Below are 10,620 nucleotides of genomic sequence, written 5' to 3' on the forward strand. Positions count from 1 at the left end.
AATTAAAAAATATAATAGAAAATATTTTTGTGTTAAATTGAAATAAATTTATTAAATATATTAAAATTTATGAAAATAATATTTATTATTATATTCATTTGTTACTTTATATAACTATATATATATTGTTGATATTATAATTTTATTTTTTAATTTTTTAATTTTATTATTTATATTAATAGTATAATTAAATATTTTTAAAATTATAAATAATAAATAAATTTATGTAATATTTATTTTTGTATATTGTAATAAAATGTGCACAAGGATATTTAGGTAAAATACAATAATCCTACATCATCCTCACAAATCTCGGGTGAAAAAAACCATCCACCCTCCCTCCCATCCACTCCCCAACCCTCAAAACCCTTGAAACAAACACAAAAAAATCCTCCCTCCTCCCTCCTGGAAACAAACACACCCTAAAAATCCAATCCGTCTTGAAATTGCACTCAACTTCAAAATATTCTATTATAAGATATGGACTCTTCTGAAAGGTAAATTTATTAATTTTATTAATTTGAAAAAAAACATTTATTAATTTGGCACTATAAATATATCAACAATACATTAAAATCTATTTAACCACAATAAAACTTACAGAATATTAATGTCATACACATTCTTTTAAATACAAATAAAACTTACTAAATAAACTAATGTATAAGAAAAAAGATAATAATTAATACTAAGCATGCGTTAAGGCTATAGGACACAACGTCCAAATTTTGTTTCCTCGTAAGACAATAACAGTAACTTAAAACACAACACTAAAATGAAATATTGACACTAATAAACAGAGAAAAAAAAAATCGCATCCATCCTCTTAAGATCAAGATAACTAGAGAAAAACACATACACTAGAATTTAAAAACATGCAAAACCCTCGTCCTTTGAAACTCAATCATTGTCCACCTGCCAAAAAAAAAGGCGTTGATTTATTTTAATTAGTAAATACTATCTTTGGACAATAGGTGCTATATCCATATCAATGAGTATAACTAACAAGATCAAATAACAATTAAAACATTCTTTCTTATTTTATGTATCATACTCTTACTCCGGGAAAAATCAAATATTACATGCAATTAACAAAAAATGGGTCCAGTCTCATTCTATAGACAATTAAACAAAAGACACACAATTTATAACTTGTCAATATCTCAATTTAATCCTATAATAATATATTGTAAATAATATAATAATTAAAATAAACAAGACATAAGTTTATTTTCTATCATTATCAATATTTTATTTAATAAAATATTAAGAAAATCCTATCTCACATAAAAATAAAAAATAAAAAATAATAATACTTATTTGAAGTGTTCAAACTTTCAGTTTTTATTTTCCTCATTCAATTTCCAATGCTTGTGAAGTTTTTTTTTTTTTAATTTAAAAACCATTTATTTAGATAATCAAATATTAGTGTGCAATGACTTAACTTGAAAGAAAAAATAAAGTCGTTATTTTAGGGTTTAATTGAACAGATTCTCTTTCAATATAAGAAATCCAAAAGAATGTGTCCCAATTTTAGTGAGTCCACGATTAGAACGGTCGAGACCAATATTAAAAACAATAAGTTTACCTTAAAAAAATCCATTAGTATTGCTCAAATAAATAAACAACCTCTAACAAAAAGCAAAAATGAAAAATAAGAAAATATATAAAAGAGAATTAAAGTAAAGGTGAGATGAATAGAGTTGATGTTTCACATACGGTTCCAACTTCTAAATTACCTTGCAGCTACTTTCTGCAAGAATCAGAAACCATTCACAGGGTAAACAATTTGCACTGCATTCATTCACGCAATCTTCTAATACTAACCTGTGCAATAATGATCCAATAAGGCAACAGTAAAAAGGTGGAAGATAAATACTAGGTTTATAACTACAAGGTGATGGAGCGAGTCACAACACAGTTGAAGGCATTGTTATTCGTCAGGAAAAACTACCTACATATCTGAATGTTGTAGTAATACCAAATCGAATGGTTTTTACTTACAACTGCTATATTTGGTTCTTTGTTGAAAAAAAAACTGCTATATTTGGTGGGAGGAAGCACCCTTTCCAAGGTTCCAAGGCTCACACTTTCAAGTTTCACACTTAATTAGAAGAGCTCAACCAATTGAAGACCTTTTGTATGAATCATTTCAATTATCTCGCTAAACGTTGATGCTTAACAGTAAGTTCCCTGGAGTCAACCATTTCAACATGAAGTTTTCAACTTTTTATTTTCATATAGAATTTTTAGCTATAGCAAAGAACGTGTGAATATGCATGTGTGTACATGTGCACATGTTGTGTGTGAGAGAGAGGGAGGGGTGAGATAGAGAAAAATAGATTTTGAGAGAGAGAGAATTATGTGCTTACTTCAAGTCAAGAAACTCTGTAGTTGCCCTTGCCACCAAGAACACCAAAGTTGGTCTCATCCTCTTCCCACCAGCACTAAAAATCTGGTCAGCTGCAGACAATAAAACTGGATTTTCTGCTCCTACAATCCATCAAAGCATCTTTATCAGATACATTAAAAGTTAGCTATCAAACGATCACCATTTGCAAGAAAAAGAAGCTAATGAAAGAAGGTTCAACAGGGAATGAGAATGATAAAGACTTCGCACAAATTGACTGGATAAACATTCTTACACTAAAAAAATCTAATGCGTAGTAACTTATGTGCTACAATACAATCAATTTAGAATGGTCTTAAAAAATGTTTCTCAATAAATAAATCAATAAAATTGAATACCATTAATCCCAAAACATTGCAGTTTGTAAATTGGTATCTAGATACAAAGAAACATGTAAATACCAAACAAAGCCAAACTAATGAATTCAATAAAGGTAACAAGAACAAAATCCCAGAACAGTTAAAGAACTTCATTCAAGCTTATGCCCCTTGTTTCCTTCCTTTAAAAATTCTACACTTTTTTGGTCTGCTAAAGCCACTCTCACTCACAGTATATAGAACAGGACTTCATGAGACAGACAGTAACAATCATAAATCTTTCATACTAGATAAAACACCAGAAAACATCCATCCCAAAAGCATTACTTACCAACTGAAGATTTTTATTGAGAGTTAGCAAATCATTAGCAACTACTTCAAAGAACCTAGCTGGGGAAATGGGGGACTCTGAATAACCCTTCAAGTTCAATCCATTGGTTGGTAAGGTTTTCGATTGCTTGAGTTCCCCTATTAAAAAACTAAAAGTTTCAATGTCTAGTTCAACAACTATAACTAACACCTATAGTCATAAATAGTCACAAAAGCAGACATAGAATTTTCAATTACTTAATTAGATAAAGAAACGTAGGAAAAGCTTTTCCATTAGTGAAATGAAAAGAATACCAAATATAAAATCTACACCTTGATGTGCTAGATTTGCAAACTTGGAATCATCAACCTACAAAATAAATTGAATACACCACATGACAAAAAAACACGTCAATAAAGCATGTAAAAACAAAGAAATTAATTACTACGTCAATAGTGTAAGATTAATTACTAGTATTTATGAACTATGCTAAGAACAGCTGGAAGAAAAAAAGAAAAGACTTATATGGAGAATTTCTCATAAATTCATTGAGCAACGATATATACAGAAAAACAAAAATTCTGCAAAAACAAGCTAATAAAAAAAAAAGCTAATCGTTTAAAGATAAACAACACCCAAAAAACTATATAATCCAATTTCATGCATTATTCAAATGTTGAATATATCATTTCGAAAAAAAAAAACTACTAAAAAACAGTGAAGTATCCTAACATGTGATACAGAGCTGCACAGGTCCATGAAAAAATCAACTAAGGTCCTATGTTGTTCTACTTCATCCTCCTTGATTTAACCTGCGGTTTTAGTTTCAAATTAGAAAACAAATTTAGTATACAATTCCTTATACTTAACATCAAAATTCCCAAATATTATACATGTCATCTTGAACAATTCCTTATACTTCACCATGCAGTCTAACACTCACTTATTTATAACTATAAATGTTGTTAATACTTACCTAAACAAAGCAGATAATAAGACGACTATAATAATACCTTGTTTCAGAAATTGGCCTCGAAGGAATCGCCGAATCTACTATCACAACCAGTTTCGTGATGCTTAGGGTTTACTTCTTCAATTTTGTCGAAGAAATCGCACTTGCAAGCAACATTCTCTGGAATAGATTGCAGTGCGAAACATCTACAGAAACTCAGAATCAATCCATCATTTCACATGAATGTGAGAGAAATGAGAACGAACCTTCAGCGTCCTTGAGATCATCTCTGAGACTCAAGATTTCTTGTTTTCTTTCAGTGGCCTGAGAATCCGAAGGTGAAATAAAAGTGAATATTCAAAGGCGTTGGATTGGGATTTAAGGAAGGAAGTGTATAACCTTTCGTCATCGGAGAATAGCGTTGCGAAGGAGATAGTGCATTGTACTCATTTGCTTTTTTCAAAATCTTTGATTTGAGAAGCGAATGAAGAGACGAACTTGAGAGAGTTTCCTAGAGATGGTACTAAATCCGTGGAACGCTCTGCCTCTCTGGAATTGTTAAAAGCTTGGTGACTCCAAAACTCAATGTTTAAAAAACGCGATAAATTAAAATAGAGTAAGAAATTAATAAAATTTGTTGCAATTTTTTAAAACTGCCAATACTTTTCAGGGTTTAGAAAACTTCTCCTATTATCTTACTGGAGGGTTAAGGTTTTTTAACCCTTGTTAACAAACCTCTCTTAAAAATAAGATTTTTTTTTAATGTTTAGAAGGTATATTCAGATTATATAATCCAAAGAGTATTTTTATATCTGAGAAAATTTCAGAATTATGTAGTCCAAAATATATTTTTTAAAAGAATTTTTTTTTATTTGTATACCTTTAAGATATTTTTAAATTCGAAAGTAACTTTCAGATTCTATAATTCAATAGGTGTAACTAAAATAAAAAATACATTTTCCAGATTCCAAAATTCGAAATGTATATTTTTTAAAGATAAAATTATCTTTTCTACATATGGAGGTGCAAGAAGAAACTAAGAAGTTGCAGGAAGAAATAGTCTTTTGTGAATCTCTTATATTTTTAGGCTGATTCTCCTTGCACCCAATCAATTTATACTGGCACCCAATTGTGTATGCGAAAAATACTAAAATGTCCTTAATGAAATTGAAATTATATTAAGTGAAATTTGTACCCAATCACAACACCCAACCCCCTTCATTTTTGTAGGCAATGCAATAGCCGTCACCGCCTCCTTTGTTTTCACACTCAAACCAGCAACCACCGTCGTTCTCCCATTCCCCCGTTCGTATTTCTCCTCTGAGGCAGTGGAAGCTTCACTTGAACGAGCCCTTCAACGAACACGAACCTAGAAGCGAAGGACGTCCATTGTTGTGGTCACTGAGACATCGTTTGTGAGGGAGTTCGACAGCGATAGAGAACGAAGACACCAGAGAAGACAAGGTGAGTTTAACATGCCAGATGCGTTCCGAATACTTTTATGCGGAAGTTTTTTTTACTTCTGGATTTTCTTATCCGGAAGTGATTTATGTGTTGCGAATGGCTTCGTACGGAAGGGTTTGTATATACTTCTGCATCCCCATATCCAGAACACATTTAACTTTTCCAGATATGTACTTCTAGAATGCAGAACCCTATTCCGAATGATGATATTCGTAAGCCATTTTCCTTCTACGGACATGGGTGTCTGAAAGTTTCAACTGCAAATGTTAAAGAAGACAATGTGGGTTTTAAAAATTTCGTCGGGTGCAATAAGCAATTGATTGGGTGCAGGAAGTAATTGCCATATTTTTAATACGCCTTAGTGGCCCACTATCCTACAGACCCAAAACTTTTAAACTGGGCCCGCACGTAAGAGTTGGGCCATGCATTGATTGGTTATCGTGCAAGTACACATGCATGAACCTATGGAGAAAAAAACCTAATTTTTCAAATTAGATTAAAGCTTCATTCATTCATCAACTATCTATCAGTTACAAGTAAAAAAAAATGTATTTATCTACAAAAATTGAACACAAAAATACTCAACCAGCTAAAAGAATAGTTAAATTACATAAACTTTGTTTTTCTGAGCTTTCAATTAAGGTTGGTTTTATACCACTAATTCTTAATCCCAAACTAATACAAACATCAAAAGTACTAAATGACACAAGATGTTGCATTATCCTAAAACATTGGTCCTCAACAGATCACCTCCTAACCAACTCCTTCAAAATAGTACTTGAAATATTTAATGGTTGTTCTAATCGGAGCAACCATTTAAACAGTGTACTTTCAATCCTCTTTCGTTGGGAAGAAGATAACATACCACTAATCTCAATGATATGTTGTATACATACCATGTCTCTCATCCTAATCTACAATTGTAAATAATAAACTAATTACTTGCTTTACAAAATATCAAAAAACAATATATACCTTCTAAGACAAACATGCATTAACTTCGTTCACACCATATTTGTCTGCCATTTTTTTTCCTTCAAAAACAAACCTAACAAGGACAACACAAAAAGTGAGCAAACAGAACAAATGGTGAACCGCAAAAGCTCCAAATGAATGAAGCAAAACACATCACAACAAAGGAAAGAACGCATACTCATCAAGACAATACCAACAAGAACACCAAAACACAACCACACCAACAAACGCAACAAACCCCAAAACGAGGTCATTGTCAGAACAAAGACAAAGGGAAACGGAACCCAATACCCACAACCCAGTCGGAAATCCAACAAAACGAATAAACTGAAAACAACTCAAGCTCAAGCACTGCACTCGAAAAAGAGAGAAGACATCGACACTTAATTTGACCTAAATTTAAAATGTATTATAGAGTGAGCAAACAGAACAAATGGTGAACCGCAAAAACTCCAAATGAACGAAGCAAAACACATCACAATCAAGGAAAGAACACATACTCACCAAGACAATACGAACACGAACACCAACAAACCCCAAAACGAAATCAGTGTCAAAACAAAGACAAAGGAAATCGGAACCCAACACCCACAACTCAGTTGGAAATCCAACAACACGAAAAAACTGAAAACAAGTCAAACTCAAGCACTACACTCAAAAAAGAGAGAAAGCAGCGACGCTTAATTTGACCTAAATTTCAAATATATTACAGCGGTTCTCACAACCACACGCGGTGTACGCGCATCACAAACAAGTGCAGAAATGCTACAGCGGTTATCACTACCAACCGCTGTAAAGCACTCCCCCTAAAACACTTGTTACGTTACCGAATGCAATCTCACTTTGTCATGTCACCTCACTATAAATCAGGATGTCACACCTATGTCACCTCTGCAACATTAAATGTATGTTAGCTGCTCAATATATCGGGACCCTATCACTTATTCTAAACTGGAGTGGAAGAGGCTCTGTTCTGCTTATTGGAGTCTGGATTTTCTGCATGCCAAACCCTCTACTGGAAGAGACGCAACTATTGATTTGTGGATAATGTTTTGTATTACTTTAGTTGCGTCTCCTGCAGGCTTTTGAACCCTTCTCATTAAAAATTACATTTCTAGTTTTTAACCTATCTTTTTAACATCATTTATTTCATATTTTAAATAATATTATAAAAATTTAAATCATAAATTATTTATTACAGGACACAATGTTAACCAGTATCTGTGTAGTAATTTAAATTTTTTATTAAAAATAATAACACTAATAATAATTGAGTATCTTGTGTTTTTTCTATGATGAGCATCTTATAGTTGACACTGAACAGCTTTCCACAATAATACTCACAACTATTACAGACTTTAAATGAATTTATGATATTTAAAAAAAAAATCCACAAATAAAACTTAACGAGTAAGAACGTGAAAAAGAAATGATTGGACGAACAGTGTATGCTAACGTAAAAGTTGAAGAATAAAAATAAAAATGTTAAATAAAATAGATTAAAGAAAAATAAAACGAAATTAATAAATTAAATATCATTTTTATCACGTTACGGATTATATCATTTTGATAGGTGAAGAAAAAAATTAAGCAAAAGGGTTCGATCAATTGATTTCTTGTTCAAATATAAACAAAATATATCCCAAGTTTCCAACTAATTTGATCTGATTTGTTATATATTTGAAATAATTAACTTTTTATTTATTCATTTAGTGCATTGACATTTGTTTTCATGCTAACAAACCAACCTTAGTAGAGTTGCTGTACTGAATAAAATTGAGTAGGGTCTATCCGAATCTTACTGGCTTTAGCATGGTCTTGTTGTAGAACAAGTTTGAAACATTTCAGAGGCCAACCATACTCTTACAATTACCACATAAATTATAATCGAATACAATCATTACTTTAGGAATCGGTTTATTTATGACTCGTGCACAATGTTTCTTTACTAAATAAATTTAAGCTTTAAAAAAACGATTTTCAACTTCATGTTGCCTAATTTAGACGCATATTTACTTAGCTGAACAAATGTTAAAAACATGCAGTTCTATTATATGTCATACAGATTCACAGAACAACAGAACAATCAGTTGCACTGGCAGCAAACTACCATTATAACCCTAGAACAAGGTAGTGTGGCTGCGATCTTTTCAATGAGTATTGCTGAATAGTATGTGGGAAGCATTCAACACCGTTTCAAATCATGGATTGCCTTTTAATTTTTTATTTACATTGTTTCATTGGGAAAATAACTCGCTTTCTATTGATCTGGAGTGTAAAGTAAAATCTAAACATACTAACCCCACCAAGCCTAAATCAATAGCCTTGAAATATCTACCCGGATTTCTTATACAAGGCGATAACATTGAGGTTGAAGGACTCCGGATTTTTCTGGATCATGCTCTGTATTACCTTAGCTGCATCCTGTACTAATTTGAATGTATTAGTAATTTTAAAATTGTAAATCTTGGGTAACACACTTATAGATTCAAAAGCAACATCTATGAAACGGACGCTAGAAAAGGGGACGAAAACAGCAAAAGAATAGCAAGCACACCAAGAGAAGAAAAGAGAAGAAGAGCACCAACCGGAAAACGAAAAACGCTGGCGAGAATATTACGAAGTGGACTTTAAGCCTAATTCAATCCCATAAAATTGGTTCGTGGGATGAGGTTTGCACTCACTTATATACTTATCTCTCGTCAATATGGATCTCCAACACACCCCTCACGCTGAGAGTGACAGCTCGTGCGTGAGACAACATATTATGGGTGGTCCAATAACGGTCCGATAGCGGGTGACACAATAAGCCCAACAAACACTCGCTAGGATAGACTTTAAATGACTCTTTGTATGTAAGAAGATGGAAAGAAGAAATAAGATGTTTTTATTCTGTGTATTTACATCCCTTCATGTATAGGAAATATATAATAGTGTAGAGAATTTCTCTCTCCAAATTACAATATAATTAGATAGGGATCCTATCATTATTAAATTAATTGCATATAATTGGGTACAATATCGTACAATCTTGCATACAATAATTGCGTATAATTTGATAATTATTATTTTCTTAATATGTTATCAGATAACCGATCTTGGTGCTTTGACAAACTCTCCATTTTTATCACGCTAAATAAGAGATCATGTCTGGCAAAGAAGGCACCAGTAACGAGTCTGATAGAAACTTCGTACGAGGCTTCACCGTCGAGCAAATTCAGCCATTGGCAAAGGCTATTTACTCGCTCAGTGACTGACACGTTTGTTACGGCTACAAGTCTACTTGCCCATAACTCTTCTATTAATTATGCTTTTACAAAACCATGAATTTTGGATAGCGGAGCAACCAATCATTTTGCATCTGATTCACAATTTTTCACATACACCTCATCATCATTTATTTCAAATGTTAATTTGCCCACAGGCTCAACTGCGCCCATTTCATCTACGGGCACAATTAAACTCAATGACAATATCACTCTCTCAAAGATGTTCTTTGCGTTCCTTCTTTTAATTTAAATCTCATGTCCGTTAGTAAGATAACCAGTTCGCTAAATTGTTGTGTCGTTTTTACTCCACATGGTTGCTTGCGTTTTGCAGAACTTGGCTACGGGGAGGATGATTGGCTCGGGTAAACAACACGCATGCCTATACTACATGTCCCCTCTTCCAAACCAAGTCCACACATCTCAAATTAAGACCGACCCTGATTTATGGCACAAGCGCCTCGGACATCCTTCTCCGGCGTGTCTACAACTTGCATCTTCCTTACTACCTATCACTAAAAATCTCATTCTCATTCATAATAATTGTAGTATTTGTCCCAAAGCTAAACAAACAAAGCTACCTTTCCTTTAAGCACAATAAGATCTCATTCTCCATTTAATCTATTGCATTGTGACATTTAGGGTCCTCATAAAACCCCAACTCATTTTGGAAAATGTTTTTTTCTCACTATAGTCGATGACTATATTAGATGCACTTGGTTATTTCTTATGAATCACAAGTCTAAAACTCAACATCTCTTAGAATCATTCATTACTTTTGCACAAAATCAATTTCAGACATCTATTAAAACCATCCGCGTTGACAACAGATTGAAATTTATTTCTATGCGTAAGTTTTTCTCAAAAAAGGTATTGAATGTCAACGCACTTGTGTTTACACTCCTCAACAAAATGGAGTAGTAGAA

At 32.6% G+C, this 10,620-nt stretch overlaps 1 long non-coding RNA gene across 12 annotated transcripts; it reads right to left on the reverse strand.

Moving 5' to 3' along the window:
* Window positions 1-676: 676 nt before the first annotated feature.
* Window positions 677-4,573, reverse strand: LOC137810964 (uncharacterized). Of its 12 annotated transcripts, none has more exons than XR_011081001.2 (9): window positions 4,389-4,566; window positions 4,256-4,313; window positions 4,051-4,169; window positions 3,370-3,406; window positions 3,059-3,195; window positions 2,373-2,493; window positions 2,005-2,193; window positions 1,740-1,827; window positions 677-915 (listed from the first exon to the last, which is right to left on the reverse strand). It is a non-coding gene; the product is annotated as an uncharacterized LOC137810964 (long non-coding RNA). The 12 variants fall into 12 exon arrangements; XR_016518529.1 differs by having other exon boundaries at window positions 2,373-2,487; window positions 4,051-4,195; XR_011080999.2 differs by having other exon boundaries at window positions 4,051-4,195.
* Window positions 4,574-10,620: the final 6,047 nt, after the last annotated feature.

Source organism: Phaseolus vulgaris, chromosome 2 (assembly GCF_051622355.1).
Source record: "Phaseolus vulgaris cultivar YP4 chromosome 2, ASM5162235v1, whole genome shotgun sequence".
Classification (NCBI taxonomy): Eukaryota; Viridiplantae; Streptophyta; class Magnoliopsida; order Fabales; family Fabaceae; genus Phaseolus; species Phaseolus vulgaris.